This window comes from Styela clava, chromosome 2, assembly GCF_964204865.1.
Source record: "Styela clava chromosome 2, kaStyClav1.hap1.2, whole genome shotgun sequence".
In the NCBI taxonomy this organism is placed as follows: domain Eukaryota; kingdom Metazoa; phylum Chordata; class Ascidiacea; order Stolidobranchia; family Styelidae; genus Styela; species Styela clava.
This window is the reverse complement of record NC_135251.1, coordinates 6792037-6811837: the sequence shown is the minus strand read 5'-3', so window position 1 is coordinate 6811837 and position 19801 is coordinate 6792037. Positions and strand designations below refer to the sequence as shown.

The window sequence follows — 19801 nt, the reverse complement described above, 5'->3', positions numbered from 1 at the left end:
TAAGTTTGTTTTTGGACACGTAGTGGACATAACGATCGTTTCAATATTATGTTGTTCTTGTTCTTGTTGTTTGACACAGAATAACACACCTAGTGGAAATATTAAAAATACGCTTTTCTCTTCAAATACTGGACCAATTGTTTTGAAATTTTCAGTGGTTGAAGATAAAATTTTTTCCCAGAAGGCTATTACTTTTATTCATTTTAAATATTTCTGTCAGCTCTGTGAGATTTGTTTTTGTTTGCTATGACGTCATTAAATGTTCTGCGGACATCGGACGCCGTTTTGTGTCCTACTGTACTGCTTCGCTTGGTGTGAATATATTTGTAGACTGTGATCTGACGGTACGGTAAACCGTACTGTACTGCGAACAGACGAGTATACACGGAATTCCAAGTTTGAATTACTACCACGGAATTCCCTGTAACTGCATATACAGGGAAATTCTATCAGGCATTTTACACGAACATCCATGTCAAGTATACATGCAAGTCGTGTACTTTCTACAGGGAAAAGCAGGTCGGTTTTACTTGGGATTAAGGTGAAATTAACTCGGGAAGTCAGATAAATATCACTGGGAATTCCCTGTAATTTGGGCTGTGAAAACGGGATTGTCCTGTAATTTTTACAGGGCAAATTGAGTAATTTAAGCGCAAAATACCGTAAAAATTGCTGCCATGGAATTCCATGTAAAACTTTTCATCAGTGAAAGCGAAGCAATTGTAAATACGAAGAGATTTGAATTTTTTGAAAGCTATTATTTGTTTGTTATGAAGCATTTTGTAATACCACTCCATACTGTTTAAATTCATCAACAGTATTTTAGCGGTAAATTTCGTTCGTCTTATAACACGGTCTGTACGGCCAAACTTTACGCCCAATTACAACTTCTAGCTCTCTTTCCATGTAAGATAAATTTTCAAGTTGTTGATGTTGAAATTTTTAGAAACGTTCATTACTTAAGATGTATAACAAGCTGCCTTATAGCACATAATCAAAATTTGGATCTCTCTTCATTCGTCTTCTTTTTATCAAGATCGGACTATATGTTTATTCCCATGTAGTAAAGTTTACTTTTAAAAATAAATAAATAAATTCCGTACTTTTTACGATAGAATTTCAGAATCAGATACTGCTCTAGACGAGCAATCCGGCCCATCTTTGTATGCCCATTCTTATTCATGCCATACGATTCCAAGATATCCAATATACCAATAATTATATATCATTGATAAACTCTTTTTGAGATACCAAAATATTAAAATACCAAAATAAAAATTCGATTTTCTCATTCGTCAGCTGTTAGACGAGATATTCTTTTCCAAAGCATTGTAAGGAGATTCAATGTTACTATGTATGCAAAACTAAACCATGTGGTTATGAAATAATTGTTTTTAACAAAAAGGCGCTCCTGAAGTATTCGTACCAAGATGGCGCACAACCTGAACATTGTATGTTTACCAGGTCGGGGTTCAGGATGTGCGTCATCTTGGACCGAATACTTTAAATCCACTTAAAAAAAATTGCTCAACATTATATACTCCACACCCACCTGGGTATTATTATATATGTCATATACATTATATCTAAACAATAAAAAAAACTTTATGTCCCAAAACCGATTCTGCCGGACTACTAGTTTTGGCGTTTTCGAAGTATGCGCACCAAGATGGCGCACAACCTGAACTCTAACCTGGTACACATACTACATTCAGGTTGTGCGCCATCTTGGTGCACATATTTCTAGAGATCTTTAGTTTTTATTAACATGACGACACTTAATCCGATTAAAAATTTTTCATGAATGTTGTCCCTGCAAAAGTTTTTTCAGAGTATTTCTATGCTAATGGGCAATCATGGTAGCCAAAGTGCTTCATTTTGGCATAAAATTGAGCAATGAATTATGTGTGACCCTGTCTAATTTTCCCTATTTTCATGTGACAAATTTCTAGATAAACCTTAGTCTGCTACATTATACGCATCATTGTTATTTTGAAAAAATTTCAACTTATCAATATTATGAAAATATTTACAAGTGAATAAACTGATCTTTGATAGACTCCAAAAGGCAATATTCTAGCCGAACGCAAAATTTATTTCATTACTAAAGATATTCGTGATTATTAAGGAATAGCATTGGCGATGACTTACATGCTGATCAGGTGGTTACTTTAGAATGCTTTGTCACATTAAATACCGCAGTTTTTAACTGATAGAATTTCAAATAAATTAAATACCGCACTTTTTACCGTATTAAATTTTAGAATACGTTTCCAACATAATTATAACTTGATCACACAAAAATTTCCGAATACAAAAAACGCATTATCGTTTTCCACAGTCTTTTTTTTCTACCTTGCATTTCATACTTTAATAAATACTCTTTTAATGCGCGCGAGTAAATAAAATACACTTCAGTAAGATTCATTTTGAACATTGAATAAGTATTAAGTATTTATCAAAAATATTCTAACTTCTTACTTTCAAGCCAAAATTAGTGGCTCCTTGTGCAAATGCATTCAGTTTTTCTCTTGTCAGATTACAGTGGCTAAACTGCAATACATCTGCTCCTGTAGTTGAAGCAACTTCAGCAAATTTATGAAACGCTTCGGACTCCATGGTCTTGTCGAATATGGCAAATTTATTGATCTGCAAAAGTATTAATAAAATTACTATTTTGAGCCAAGAGGTGTTCGTTCCCATTTGCATTTGGAATACGCTGCCACCGCATCTCTGATTACTCTGCGTGGGTTCGCAGGTTCGAATCCATGCTTCCGAAAAAAAAAACTTACTAATCCCATACCCGACTTGAATTGATAACCGGACGAGAGGCTGTGGTTCGCCATATTGTTGAGCCGTCTTATATGCTTTCCTCTCCCCGGGATAAATATGAAAATCCTAATCCTGATTTCCCTCCCCGCCATTCGTCTCCACATATGGGTGAAGAACAAACACCATATATGTTAAATAAGTTTTACCCCTGAACTTCGATTTAAAATGTCCATCAATAACGGTCATTGGAATGTGATATTCATCTGATTTTAAATTTGCGCAATAGAGAACTCTTTGTAAATATTAATGTTTGAAATTCCAATTTTTGTTCTCATCAGTAATGAAGCAAAAATTTGGAATTTGCTTTATGCAATATCAAATTATTTGGTCAAACATCGAACGATATCCATACATCAACGTATATTATATGCTTGGATTGCCAAGGTGTCATGCAATTAATGCAACAACACTGCTAAAAATTTTTGTAGATTTAACAAGGAAATGGCCGTTAAAAATACATTTCACTTCTCCGTTTTTGTGACGCCGTAAAATATACTGCGAATTCCAGAAAGAACGATGGAATTTCACTCTACGTCATCTCTTTTGCTTTTCTATTGGCTACTGTATTCTCTCGTTTTTAATTAAACAAACCAATCACAGACGCTTATTTTCTCGCGCCAAAACGTATGCGGCAAGCGATAAAGCGACTGACTGTCACGAACCGCGATCCGCCATTGACCAAGAAGGCAAGTTCTTTCGTTTTCATTAGGAAGTTGATCAATGTAGGAGGTTTGAGCAATACTGATGGGTAGGCGATACCAGTATTTTACCGAACTATGTGATAGCTATATAATGACAGAAAGTTGAGATGACTTATAGGTATAGCCTATATGTAAATGCTCAATAAATGGATTTAAAGTGTTCATTAACAATTTGTCAGAAATATTTTCAAACTTCTAGCATGATTGTCAAGCATGTCAATTAGAGCATGTTACAATTAGAGTATAAGAAACCAGTAAAAGATGCTGTTATTGCGGGAGATACTCTATGATGAATGCATCACACGGAACACAGACGTGATATCAATAACAATTTGCCGATTGCAGACATTTAGACAGGGTGGGCCTTCCTATTTGAGAGTGGATTTCTAGACGAACATTTCACCTACAAGGAAAGGCAGAATAAGTTGCTCAATACCCTTGACGAAAAGTCGATCAATGTCTGCAGGTAAGTGTTACCAATAATGCATGTCTACGTAGTGGATTACAGAGAGAAGTGCTTTTACCATATGTGGTCATAGTAAACAAAAAATCAAGTGAGACAATCACAAAGAATACAACTTCGATATTATGTTTCCTAAATCTCTAATATTACCATTAATAACCAAATTTGAGCAATGGTGAATAAGACCTGTTTTTGAATATATCTCTCACGTGCTCGTCCGCAAGTAGAATTATGACTTCTAATGTTATACCCCTGGGACTCATTTCTTGCTGTTCACACTGTGGTTTTCCTGTCCTTAAGCAAAACGATCCACCATCTTATCTTGATGTTTGTCAATAGCACTGCGTTGTAAGTCTCCCCAAATATGAAGGCTTTGGGTTTGAGCTAAGTACACTTTCCTTTTTACAGGCGGTTCTGTGACATTGTAATATTCTTACTATCTGTCTATTGAGAGGATATATTGGCAACAGTGGTTTTTTTTTTAATGGAATAATGTATGTATTCATGGCATGTTTTTGCCTTTGGTCTACCCAAAGAAGACTGCTGCTATTCTTGAGTTCATCAAAGGTAGGTTGAAACTACTTCTATTGAGCATTCTATGACAACATAATGGGAGTAAGTAAATATTTTGTTTTGCTCAACAACTACTCAGATTCTAACTTGACTGCTGTGCAGGAGTATTAGTTGTGCTGAATAACAAACATTATACTAGAACTTTATATGGAGTTAAAAAACAGACGAGATGTGCTTGTTTCTCCGACTTTGTATTTGACATAGTGGTGTTGCCAACACTTGCCTGAATATTGGCTGGCACTTGCTAATTGTGCATATATGTTTGCTTAGGATTTATGACCTCTTTCTTTTTCAGATATTTCGGTAAGCAGAGAGTAAAACTGAAGAAAAGAAAATTCGACATGAGATCAACCCGAAGGTTCGGAGGTAGCTGAAGAAAATATGCAACCTATAAAATATGCGAACTCACTATATATAATTTCGAATACACTGTGTAACCAAAAAACTACGGTTTTTTACCTAGTTTTCCTGTTAGCTTACATTGAGGAAATCCCTATTTTTCTTTAAAGTTTGACTTTGTGAAAATGGGGGGTTTCCCGTTTTTTTTTTGGGGGGGGGGGGGGGGGGGGTGGAAAATTGTATGAAAACTTCCATTGTAATAGTCTGGTGCGATTCCTCTCTAGAGTTTTGATATTTCATAGTTATATTCCTTGTATTCTATGCAAGACATCTTGAATTAAAAAACTCAAAATCGATCGAACAAGTTATATTTTTCTAGATTTTCAACTATAGTCCAAGTAGATTTAAGAAGTACGTAGTCATATGCTGTCACCCATCCTTCGCTCATAGTACTGTCATTGGTAAAGGACTTTAACGTATTCAATATGCATATTAAATTTGTGAAAGTCCATTATCAATGGCAGTACAATGAGCGGGAGATGGGTGACTATGTATATTAGTACCTAAATTGACTCGTTGGAAATCTTGAAAAAATAAAAAACATCTTTTTTTGATTAATTTTGCTTGCCAAAAAGGTATTCAACATATTTTGGTATTAAATTATTCAAGATATTTTACTTAGAATGCAAGGAATACGGCTCTGGAGTATTAAAGCACCAGAAAATCGCTCCAGACTATATTGAAAAGAAAATTTTTGGCTGTTTTTTGTTAAAATTTTCCACGAAAACCTGATTTTGGGAAATCCACTAATTTTCAAAATCAAACTTCATTAATATAATGTACTGTTCTTCAGATTTGGACAATAACCAGTTGGAAGTCGGAAACAATATATTTTTGAGGGGATGGGGATCAAATATTAGGATTTCTAGCTTGAGTTCATGGTCGTATTTGGAAATTGTCTTGGCGCATGCTGAGAAATTTGTTATTTCGATGACATATATAGTGATGAAAAACATGCTCAAAAATCACCTAAAAACATATTAAAAGTTTTGGGGTCGTTACCACACCCACTGTCTGTGCCTGTGATTTTTATGTTTAATTTTTTGGTGATTCGTTTTTGAGAATAAACTTCTCTAAGTTTGTTTTTGGACACGTAGTGGACATAACGATCGTTTCAATATTATGTTGTTCTTGTTCTTGTTGTTTGACACAGAATAACACACCTAGTGGAAATATTAAAAATACGCTTTTCTCTTCAAATACTGGACCAATTGTTTTGAAATTTTCAGTGGTTGAAGATAAAATTTTTTCCCAGAAGGCTATTACTTTTATTCATTTTAAATATTTCTGTCAGCTCTGTGAGATTTGTTTTTGTTTGCTATGACGTCATTAAATGTTCTGCGGACATCGGACGCCGTTTTGTGTCCTACTGTACTGCTTCGCTTGGTGTGAATATATTTGTAGACTGTGATCTGACGGTACGGTAAACCGTACTGTACTGCGAACAGACGAGTATACACGGAATTCCAAGTTTGAATTACTACCACGGAATTCCCTGTAACTGCAAATACAGGGAAATTCTATCAGGCATTTTACACGAACATCCATGTCAAGTATACATGCAAGTCGTGTACTTTCTACAGGGAAAAGCAGGTCGGTTTTACTTGGGATTAAGGTGAAATTAACTCGGGAAGTCAGATAAATATCACTGGGAATTCCCTGTAATTTGGGCTGTGAAAACGGGATTGTCCTGTAATTTTTACAGGGCAAATTGAGTAATTTAAGCGCAAAATACCGTAAAAATTGCTGCCATGGAATTCCATGTAAAACTTTTCATCAGTGAAAGCGAAGCAATTGTAAATACGAAGAGATTTGAATTTTTTGAAAGCTATTATTTGTTTGTTATGAAGCATTTTGTAATACCACTCCATACTGTTTAAATTCATCAACAGTATTTTAGCGGTAAATTTCGTTCGTCTTATAACACGGTCTGTACGGCCAAACTTTACGCCCAATTACAACTTCTAGCTCTCTTTCCATGTAAGATAAATTTTCAAGTTGTTGATGTTGAAATTTTTAGAAACGTTCATTACTTAAGATGTATAACAAGCTGCCTTATAGCACATAATCAAAATTTGGATCTCTCTTCATTCGTCTTCTTTTTATCAAGATCGGACTATATGTTTATTCCCATGTAGTAAAGTTTACTTTTAAAAATAAATAAATAAATTCCGTACTTTTTACGATAGAATTTCAGAATCAGATACTGCTCTAGACGAGCAATCCGGCCCATCTTTGTATGCCCATTCTTATTCATGCCATACGATTCCAAGATATCCAATATACCAATAATTATATATCATTGATAAACTCTTTTTGAGATACCAAAATATTAAAATACCAAAATAAAAATTCGATTTTCTCATTCGTCAGCTGTTAGACGAGATATTCTTTTCCAAAGCATTGTAAGGAGATTCAATGTTACTATGTATGCAAAACTAAACCATGTGGTTATGAAATAATTGTTTTTAACAAAAAGGCGCTCCTGAAGTATTCGTACCAAGATGGCGCACAACCTGAACATTGTATGTTTACCAGGTCGGGGTTCAGGATGTGCGTCATCTTGGACCGAATACTTTAAATCCACTTAAAAAAAATTGCTCAACATTATATACTCCACACCCACCTGGGTATTATTATATATGTCATATACATTATATCTAAACAATAAAAAAAACTTTATGTCCCAAAACCGATTCTGCCGGACTACTAGTTTTGGCGTTTTCGAAGTATGCGCACCAAGATGGCGCACAACCTGAACTCTAACCTGGTACACATACTACATTCAGGTTGTGCGCCATCTTGGTGCACATATTTCTAGAGATCTTTAGTTTTTATTAACATGACGACACTTAATCCGATTAAAAATTTTTCATGAATGTTGTCCCTGCAAAAGTTTTTTCAGAGTATTTCTATGCTAATGGGCAATCATGGTAGCCAAAGTGCTTCATTTTGGCATAAAATTGAGCAATGAATTATGTGTGACCCTGTCTAATTTTCCCTATTTTCATGTGACAAATTTCTAGATAAACCTTAGTCTGCTACATTATACGCATCATTGTTATTTTGAAAAAATTTCAACTTATCAATATTATGAAAATATTTACAAGTGAATAAACTGATCTTTGATAGACTCCAAAAGGCAATATTCTAGCCGAACGCAAAATTTATTTCATTACTAAAGATATTCGTGATTATTAAGGAATAGCATTGGCGATGACTTACATGCTGATCAGGTGGTTACTTTAGAATGCTTTGTCACATTAAATACCGCAGTTTTTAACTGATAGAATTTCAAATAAATTAAATACCGCACTTTTTACCGTATTAAATTTTAGAATACGTTTCCAACATAATTATAACTTGATCACACAAAAATTTCCGAATACAAAAAACGCATTATCGTTTTCCACAGTCTTTTTTTTCTACCTTGCATTTCATACTTTAATAAATACTCTTTTAATGCGCGCGAGTAAATAAAATACACTTCAGTAAGATTCATTTTGAACATTGAATAAGTATTAAGTATTTATCAAAAATATTCTAACTTCTTACTTTCAAGCCAAAATTAGTGGCTACTTGTGCAAATGCATTCAGTTTTTCTCTTGTCAGATTACAGTGGCTAAACTGCAATACATCTGCTCCTGTAGTTGAAGCAACTTCAGCAAATTTATGAAACGCTTCGGACTCCATGGTCTTGTCGAATATGGCAAATTTATTGATCTGCAAAATTATTAATAAAATTACTATTTTGAGCCAAGAGGTATTCGTTCCCATTTGCATTTGGAATACGCTGCCACCGCATCTCTGATTACTCTGCGTGGGTTCGCAGGTTCGAATCCATGCTTCCGAAAAAAAAAACTTACTAATCCCATACCCGACTTGAATTGATAACCGGACGAGAGGCTGTGGTTCGCCATATTGTTGAGCCGTCTTATATGCTTTCCTCTCCCCGGGATAAATATGAAAATCCTAATCCTGATTTCCCTCCCCGCCATTCGTCTCCACATATGGGTGAAGAACAAACACCATATATGTTAAATAAGTTTTACCCCTGAACTTCGATTTAAAATGTCCATCAATAACGGTCATTGGAATGTGATATTCATCTGATTTTAAATTTGCGCAATAGAGAACTCTTTGTAAATATTAATGTTTGAAATTCCAATTTTTGTTCTCATCAGTAATGAAGCAAAAATTTGGAATTTGCTTTATGCAATATCAAATTATTTGGTCAAACATCGAACGATATCCATACATCAACGTATATTATATGCTTGGATTGCCAAGGTGTCATGCAATTAATGCAACAACACTGCTAAAAATTTTTGTAGATTTAACAAGGAAATGGCCGTTAAAAATACATTTCACTTCTCCGTTTTTGTGACGCCGTAAAATATACTGCGAATTCCAGAAAGAACGATGGAATTTCACTCTACGTCATCTCTTTTGCTTTTCTATTGGCTACTGTATTCTCTCGTTTTTAATTAAACAAACCAATCACAGACGCTTATTTTCTCGCGCCAAAACGTATGCGGCAAGCGATAAAGCGACTGACTGTCACGAACCGCGATCCGCCATTGACCAAGAAGGCAAGTTCTTTCGTTTTCATTAGGAAGTTGATCAATGTAGGAGGTTTGAGCAATACCGATGGGTAGGCGATACCAGTATTTTACCGAACTATGTGATAGCTATATAATGACAGAAAGTTGAGATGACTTATAGGTATAGCCTATATGTAAATGCTCAATAAATGGATTTAAAGTGTTCATTAACAATTTGTCAGAAATATTTTCAAACTTCTAGCATGATTGTCAAGCATGTCAATTAGAGCATGTTACAATTAGAGTATAAGAAACCAGTAAAAGATGCTGTTATTGCGGGAGATACTCTATGATGAATGCATCACAAGGAACACAGACGTGATATCAATAACAATTTGCCGATTGCAGACATTTAGACAGGGTGGGCCTTCCTATTTGAGAGTGGATTTCTAGACGAACATTTCACCTACAAGGAAAGGCAGAATAAGTTGCTCAATACCCTTGACGAAAAGTCGATCAATGTCTGCAGGTAAGTGTTACCAATAATGCATGTCTACGTAGTGGATTACAGAGAGAAGTGCTTTTACCATATGTGGTCATAGTAAACAAAAAATCAAGTGAGACAATCACAAAGAATACAACTTCGATATTATGTTTCCTAAATCTCTAATATTACCATTAATAACCAAATTTGAGCAATGGTGAATAAGACCTGTTTTTGAATATATCTCTCACGTGCTCGTCCGCAAGTAGAATTATGACTTCTAATGTTATACCCCTGGGACTCATTTCTTGCTGTTCACACTGTGGTTTTCCTGTCCTTAAGCAAAACGATCCACCATCTTATCTTGATGTTTGTCAATAGCACTGCGTTGTAAGTCTCCCCAAATATGAAGGCTTTGGGTTTGAGCTAAGTACACTTTCCTTTTTACAGGCGGTTCTGTGACATTGTAATATTCTTACTATCTGTCTATTGAGAGGATATATTGGCAACAGTGGGTTTTTTTTTAATGGAATAATGTATGTATTCATGGCATGTTTTTGCCTTTGGTCTACCCAAAGAAGACTGCTGCTATTCTTGAGTTCATCAAAGGTAGGTTGAAACTACTTCTATTGAGCATTCTATGACAACATAATGGGAGTAAGTAAATATTTTGTTTTGCTCAACAACTACTCAGATTCTAACTTGACTGCTGTGCAGGATTATTAGTTGTGCTGAATAACAAACATTATACTAGAACTTTATATGGAGTTAAAAAACAGACGAGATGTGCTTGTTTCTCCGACTTTGTATTTGACATAGTGGTGTTGCCAACACTTGCCTGAATATTGGCTGGCACTTGCTAATTGTGCATATATGTTTGCTTAGGATTTATGACCTCTTTCTTTTTCAGATATTTCGGTAAGCAGAGAGTAAAACTGAAGAAAAGAAAATTCGACATGAGATCAACCCGAAGGTTCGGAGGTAGCTGAAGAAAATATGCAACCTATAAAATATGCGAACTCACTATATATAATTTCGAATACACTGTGTAACCAAAAAACTACGGTTTTTTACCTAGTTTTCCTGTTAGCTTACATTGAGGAAATCCCTATTTTTCTTTAAAGTTTGACTTTGTGAAAATGGGGGGTTTCCCGTTTTTTTTTGGGGGGGGGGGGGGGGGGGTGGAAAATTGTATGAAAACTTCCATTGTAATAGTCTGGTGCGATTCCTCTCTAGAGTTTTGATATTTCATAGTTATATTCCTTGTATTCTATGCAAGACATCTTGAATTAAAAAACTCAAAATCGATCGAACAAGTTATATTTTTCTAGATTTTCAACTATAGTCCAAGTAGATTTAAGAAGTACGTAGTCATATGCTGTCACCCATCCTTCGCTCATAGTACTGTCATTGGTAAAGGACTTTAACGTATTCAATATGCATATTAAATTTGTGAAAGTCCATTATCAATGGCAGTACAATGAGCGGGAGATGGGTGACTATGTATATTAGTACCTAAATTGACTCGTTGGAAATCTTGAAAAAATAAAAAACATTTTTTTTTGATTAATTTTGCTTGCCAAAAAGGTATTCAACATATTTTGGTATTAAATTATTCAAGATATTTTACTTAGAATGCAAGGAATACGGCTCTGGAGTATCAAAGCACCAGAAAATCGCTCCAGACTATATTGAAAAGAAAATTTTTGGCTGTTTTTTGTTAAAATTTTCCACGAAAACCTGATTTTGGGAAATCCACTAATTTTCAAAATCAAACTTCATTAATATAATGTACTGTTCTTCAGATTTGGACAATAACCAGTTGGAAGTCGGAAACAATATATTTTTGAGGGGATGGGGATCAAATATTAGGATTTCTAGCTTGAGTTCATGGTCGTATTTGGAAATTGTCTTGGCGCATGCTGAGAAATTTGTTATTTCGATGACATATATAGTGATGAAAAACATGCTCAAAAATCACCTAAAAACATATTAAAAGTTTTGGAGTCGTTACCACACCCACTGTCTGTGCCTGTGATTTTTATGTTTAATTTTTTGGTGATTCGTTTTTGAGAATAAACTTCTCTAAGTTTGTTTTTGGACACGTAGTGGACATAACGATCGTTTCAATATTATGTTGTTCTTGTTCTTGTTGTTTGACACAGAATAACACACCTAGTGGAAATATTAAAAATACGCTTTTCTCTTCAAATACTGGACCAATTGTTTTGAAATTTTCAGTGGTTGAAGATAAAATTTTTTCCCAGAAGGCTATTACTTTTATTCATTTTAAATATTTCTGTCAGCTCTGTGAGATTTGTTTTTGTTTGCTATGACGTCATTAAATGTTCTGCGGACATCGGACGCCGTTTTGTGTCCTACTGTACTGCTTCGCTTGGTGTGAATATATTTGTAGACTGTGATCTGACGGTACGGTAAACCGTACTGTACTGCGAACAGACGAGTATACACGGAATTCCAAGTTTGAATTACTACCACGGAATTCCCTGTAACTGCATATACAGGGAAATTCTATCAGGCATTTTACACGAACATCCATGTCAAGTATACATGCAAGTCGTGTACTTTCTACAGGGAAAAGCAGGTCGGTTTTACTTGGGATTGAGGTGAAATTAACTCGGGAAGTCAGATAAATATCACTGGGAATTCCCTGTAATTTGGGCTGTGAAAACGGGATTGTCCTGTAATTTTTACAGGGCAAATTGAGTAATTTAAGCGCAAAATACCGTAAAAATTGCTGCCATGGAATTCCATGTAAAACTTTTCATCAGTGAAAGCGAAGCAATTGTAAATACGAAGAGATTTGAATTTTTTGAAAGCTATTATTTGTTTGTTATGAAGCATTTTGTAATACCACTCCATACTGTTTAAATTCATCAACAGTATTTTAGCGGTAAATTTCGTTCGTCTTATAACACGGTCTGTACGGCCAAACTTTACGCCCAATTACAACTTCTAGCTCTCTTTCCATGTAAGATAAATTTTCAAGTTGTTGATGTTGAAATTTTTAGAAACGTTCATTACTTAAGATGTATAACAAGCTGCCTTATAGCACATAATCAAAATTTGGATCTCTCTTCATTCGTCTTCTTTTTATCAAGATCGGACTATATGTTTATTCCCATGTAGTAAAGTTTACTTTTAAAAATAAATAAATAAATTCCGTACTTTTTACGATAGAATTTCAGAATCAGATACTGCTCTAGACGAGCAATCCGGCCCATCTTTGTATGCCCATTCTTATTCATGCCATACGATTCCAAGATATCCAATATACCAATAATTATATATCATTGATAAACTCTTTTTGAGATACCAAAATATTAAAATACCAAAATAAAAATTCGATTTTCTCATTCGTCAGCTGTTAGACGAGATATTCTTTTCCAAAGCTCAAATGTGACTATACAGTTAACTGCGTATTGGTTTTACGTATTATATGATACCAAACTTGTGCATATATCGCGAGTGAATGGCGCGCAATAAATATTTTTCTCTTTGAAGTCTCCACATCGAATCAGACTAGGACTAGGCTATGATTGATCGATTTTTCTGTTGTTTATTTGTTCGTTATCTTGTGAAAGCTTTTATTAGTCATAATAAAACATTTATTATGAATCATAAAAGGAAATATAATCGTGAAACATTGAGAATTTGAGCGATATCACGGTTATGTAAACTCACTTTTTTCTGTAATGGCAGCTGCGATCAAACGACTCGTTCATTTCACACCTTCCTGATGTTGTAAAAGGCTCACTTTTTTATGTAGCGTGGCATATTAATTGAACTTCAAAATAAGAACTTATCGGACTTGCTTGGATTATTAATTAGCAACGCCGGATTTATTAAATCCTATTCCAGTTGTGCGGCGTTCTTCTATCGAAGTGGGGAGTACACGCGCGAAATTTAAGCGCTATTTTATCACTTCCAATCGTTATATAAAGTTATTTCCTATATTGCTGCGTAGAAAATTAGCTTTTCTTCCAAGCTAGACCATAATAAAAATTCCAGAGTTCCAGACCTCATAGTTTATACATGGCATTGCAAAACGTCGCGCAAATTTTCTTATGCGCTAATTGCAGTATGTTCCCCAGCTTTTCTTTTTAGGGGGGGTGTTTCAAAATTTAGGGGGTGGTAAATAATTTGCTATTAGAGATAAAACTAGGCTATTTGTATTCTTAAAAAAATGGTATGTATTTAAGAAACGATGTACATGGGGGCCCCCCAAGTTGATTGACGGCGAGCCAAAATCCACAGCAGAATGAAATTGTAGTGCCAGAAAAGGGGAGCGAGGAAAAGTGCGGGACGACACGGCTGGGGTTCAGGTCGCGCTTAAGCGCCCTGAGAAAATTTTGAGAAATAGGCACCAAAATAGGCTCTAAGCTTGATTTTAGATACACCTAGCATCGCAGTTTGTTATGTAATAAAATCAATAATTATAATATTTAGCTGATAGAATTCCCGAGGAATAGCTTTCAACCGTAAATATATACTACTACTACTACGTTTCAACAAGTAATTTGCAACTGATAGTGACTAATGAAGTTACTTGCTCATCTGGCATTGTATGAATGGCTACTTATGGCTTGTTTTGTTACACATTTCTAATTTTTTTTAATATGTTTGTTTGACTTTTGTATGAATTAAATTTTGAAATACGCTCGTCAACTGATCATAATGTCGCACAATGTTGTATTCCTTCAGAACTGAAATATTTTGTAAGAAGACAAATCGCTGAAGTTTGATTCTTTTCAATAAAGAAATAAAAACGCTGTCATTCATCTAAAAAACGTCTGTTTTCAGTGCCTAGTTTTCGTTTTGTGACATCTTTAAGCTTTCCTAATATATGGCTGATATCTAAAATACTGCAGTGTGTAATCATAATACCCATACCTATACATAAGATACCGGAATAATTCAATTGTTACGAAATAAACGTGCTTAAACTGTGATAATGATGTAACAATAGACGGTATCTAAAACTGAAAAGGTACCACATGAAGGGTTAAACTATTTCACTCAAGTTCCGCGGGCCATTTTAAATCGTCACGCGGGCCGTAATTGGCCCGCAGACTGCGGTTTAGAACCCCTCAGTGTGGAATCGCACCTCAAAATTAGGGGGGTCGTTTGAAATTTTAGGGGGGTGTTCACCCACTATAGGGGGGGTGTAGGGAAATCACTGGCTAATTGGCCCGCGTAAGGTTGCTAATTATCATTTGTATTTATTTTTACAGATTTTGTACTGCTTACGACTCCTAGCATTCGTTATATGAGATCCAATTTTTGAATTGAATTATTCATTATTCAAGCACGAAAATTAAATTATTATACATAATGGCACACACTAAAATTTAGAACCCATTTTAATTGTTTTTCTCTTTTACCATTTAGCTTAGCATGTTTTTTTTAACGGGCAGAGGTGAGTAGGGATTTTTCAAGCACTTGGTTTAAACTATTTTATCAAATAGAATAGCACAATCGTAAGGTTCATAAAATTAGGCATACAATTTTACCATAATACTATAATAATACATTTGATAAACATGCAACGAATGAATCCAGTTTTTCAATTGTAGGAATTAAATTATATATGATGTAAACATCCCCTTGTGTATTTAACCATATTTGAGCAATAATTGAGAGTCGAAGCAAATATTTGATATTGATTAACTCTTTTCTTTACCATCTACATTTGTTCAACTATGAGTATGATTTTTCGCCTGGACCGATTAGCTTGACAATTGGTGCGGCCGTTTCTTGTTATCAAGGTCACGCAGTTTACCGACAAGACTTTATTTTGTTACAGTATGAGTGTTTTGTCATTCGTCGTGATTTCCCAGCAATGTTCAGACCGACAAACAATCGTGCTTTTCAAATTGTGATTCAACGTCATGGCTAACAGCATTTAGTCCGATCTATTTTGGCACTTGGGTAAATTATTCATTTATTTTCAGAAAATATCGCACTATGACAACAAAACTAGCAATTAACGAAACAAAAATTAAAATTTGTTTATTGCATCTCACATTTTCTTTTAATGGTACCGTCTATTAACTAAGTAGCATACACTAGACTAGATTGTTGAAAGGAAAATATCTGTTAGTGCACCCTTTGAGTTGTTATACTACCTATTTTGAGCCCTTCTGTTTATGCATCTTCAAGTGCGAGGAGAAAAAACCGACTTCGTGAGTATGCACGCTTGCATGTACGCATGTAACCTATTTTCCTCGTGTGTACATGTAAATGTTGATGTTGCTGGTCATGCTGATAATTTACAATTAAATAGACATTAAAAGCATTTCGTCAACAATATTCTAATTTTCAATAGTTGCTCAGATTGTCGGAGGACATAGGGGATGCCGTTCATTATGGTACTTTACAATGAAGTAGACATTCAAAGCATATCATCAACAATATTTTAACTTCTTACTTTTAAACCAATATCAGTCGCTCTCTGTGAAAATGTTTTCAAAATCTCTGTTCTTGATGTTTGAGCTGGCATAGCCAATGTAACAAAAAAAATTTAGATTGTTTAAAAAGACAATTAGATATACCCAATGTCCAAGCTGTAAAGATCTTGAACAGATTTTCTACAGCTTTAATAAGAATGCCGTTGTTTTCGTTTGCTTTATTTTCTTAGTATTAAAACGAATATTCGATCAGTTGACAAGCGGCTGACGTTCACTTCACAAAATTTGAGTTGCGGATTCACTCATTTGGTTATATATATATTTTGCCTGTGTCACCGCATAATACCAATTTGTTTCACGCTTGTGGCATTGCTTCGAAAATGAAAAAACTAATTACCGACGTCCCCGTGGCACATGCCGGGATAATTTATTGGAATCGACTAATTTGCCGAAATATAGTTTATCGACATAATACCGGAGTTCACGAAATAAATACTTACGTCACGCTGACGAAAAGAAATCGGCGATTTCAACCAATTATCCTTTAGCAAATCGCACGCCTTATGAGCTATTTTTTCGGTCCTTAAAATAATTTAAATTTCGGTCGCCTTTGTCTGTATCGTCTGACCAACTTGAATCATATTATTAAAGACTGAGAAACTTTCGAAAATTGAAATGGAAACTATGAGAAAAATTGTGGTGCCTCTTCTCTTGGTGCTCAAAACACGTGTTTATTTTGCTCAAAGGTGAATCCAACCATCGGTCCACTTAAGGTCGAATTTAGACAGCAAGAGGACATAGTCTATTTCGATGCCCCTATTGATCAATGTCGTAACAGAGCTCAATTGAATTTATTATTACGTCATGATATGATATTAGAAATCATGTTAAATGTATTATGGCGTCATAAACAAAATACGAGTACGTCACATAGGCTAATAAACCAAATATATTGGATCGTAGGTTCAAAAAACCCAAAGATGTAATAAAACGTCATGTCACAATGTAACTGACGACTTAACAACTATTCCTAGCCGCGAAAGGTAATGAATAAAACATTAATGATAAAAATAATCATTCGAATTCTTTGAAATGTACGGGATAACAATGGAAACACATTCGAAAATAACAAGACAAATTTTATTATTCTAAGATTCGTTTTTGCTTAGATAAAATGGTAAGCTACCTTTCAAAAAAAAAAAGTAACTTTTGTTAAGTTTTTGAAAAAAAAGTTTAAAAAAATTCATTTATTCCACTGCATTTAATTGCTAACCTTGTAAACAGAAAGTAATTGCGACAAGAATTAATATCCTGAGTATGAAGTGAATAAATGTCAGTTTTAAATATCATTGAACTGGTGAACTTCTTGAACAAGCATTTGAAAATTAAAAACGACTTTGGAATGAATATCAGTTCTAAATTAGACTAAGTGTCCCCTGGTCTTTGACTAATTGTTAAACTCTCACTAGGTCCACAGAAAAGTTATAAGAGGTCATTCATGATCTTTACCAATAATGAAACAAGACCTATTCAGATTCTTTGATAAGAATGAACTAAAATTTTAATTAAATCGCAGGCTAAAATATCGGGTCCAAATACCATCAATTCACGCCATATCACCTTCATATACTGGGCAGATAATGTCAAAGGCAAAAACAGGCTTTTCAAACTATAGTAGATTCTCAACTAGCAATTGATGCCTGCAAAGAGCCTTATTGTAATTCCAAGCCGCATAAATAAGATACAATATAATTTATGTCTGGGAAATATAAAAGCCAATATAATAGGGGTTGAGCTTCTGTTTGAAAATAGCTCTTCCGATAAAATTTCCCGGTTAGCAGAATTCGATTTAAGCTCGGAGTTATCATGACGTTTACCTATGCATTGATATGAATTAAAATTCCATTTTTTGGAAATAATTCAGTATTTAGTCAACATATCTAGTTGTTTCTCATAACATTCTAGAGCAGGGGTGGCCTGCCAGCAGTCAGAGACCAAGACCCACAATTCGGACTTCATTAAGGCGAAGTGCCACATTATGAACAAGAACACATGAACATCAGATATGCTTTTATTCATCTCTGCTAAAATGCTAGTTTATTGTGAATGTCACCAATCAATTTACAAGCCATTTATTGTTAAGTATGCTACTTAGTGAGCCCCCCTGGCATTTATTGAATTGAACAATCCTTTCCAAATTTGGCTTGTATGTCGCTGTAACCAACAGAGACGGTTTTTTCTCATGGGTGTCAGTCAGAAGAGATCAATGATTTGTTTTCACGTCTTTTAGTGTAGTTGCAGAACAAATTTGCAGACGTATGCCACCCCAAACATTTACAATATCCTAAGCGCAGCTCGTTTGGCATTGCGGTATTTTTCCATTGACATGCTTTTCCGTAACTGAATCGCGCCTTTGATTAAAGCGCATCTCAGTTGGCCTTTCTCATCAAGATGATTAAAGCAGCCCTTCACTGGGTTAGACCCTTAATAGCGAAAGGAATCCGAAGAAAACAAAAGACCAATACCTTGAGCTACGCCGCCGCTGCATCCTCGACTCCTGCCACAGAAGAAGTATCCGCTGCACCATCTCGACCTCGGACGCTTTTCCTAAAAACAGACGAAGACATGGATTTCCTAAGATGATGGACGTCCTCCGAAACAACGCGTCAACACGAAAGTTATGCGACCAGATCAAATGGCTATTCGTAGGCCTTAGAGGGACTTAGATTCTCACCTTCGCGGCAACGGACAGCCTGAATTCCAACTGCAGGGAGAATTTTTTTTCTTCCTCAGGTGGCCAGATACAAACGGCTAAGAGTACCATCGCTGTGACACTGCCAAGTGAAGCTTCTGTCCGGATCTTAATACGGGGTATCCCGGCAGGAACTTCAAACAACCGGGCGTTCACGAAGATCAACCAGCTAGGCTGTGGAACGGTACGATGCAATTCAGAATTGATATCGAGGGACCGACTTCTACAACGGGCACACGTCATGCCTAACAGACAGGTTTAAAAAAGACCATCTGCCTGAATACGTGGTAGTCAATGACGTCAGCTGTAAGGCCTTCCTCCCACGAGAGTTATACACCCCGACATGTGGGAAGTGCCTAACTACCGGGCATGTATACAGCGAATGCCAGAACGAGGCCGTTTGTAAGTATTGCAAAGCACCCGGCCACATGCTAAAAGACTGTCAAAAACGAAAGAGTGACTTTTGAGTTCTTCTCACCAACCCTGTAACCGGATGGAACCTGCCTCCACAGAGAAGAAAACCTCTGCAAAAAGATTCGCAACAACAACAGAATGACGTGCAGCCTGCTGAAACAGCAGAGTAGAGCCAGAATGATGTGCAACCCGCTGAAACAACAAAGCA

General features: G+C 35.4%; 1 protein-coding gene and 1 long non-coding RNA gene across 3 annotated transcripts in view; one reads left to right on the top strand and one right to left on the bottom strand.

Moving 5' to 3' along the window:
* LOC120336611 (uncharacterized) overlaps positions 1-19801 on the bottom strand; it is a 195035-nt gene that overhangs the window by 80671 nt on the left and 94563 nt on the right. The window lies entirely within an intron of this gene.
* LOC144431378 (uncharacterized) lies at positions 9858-11061 on the top strand. Its single transcript, XR_013479963.1, has 3 exons — positions 9858-10041; positions 10447-10605; positions 10907-11061. It is a non-coding gene; the product is annotated as an uncharacterized LOC144431378 (long non-coding RNA).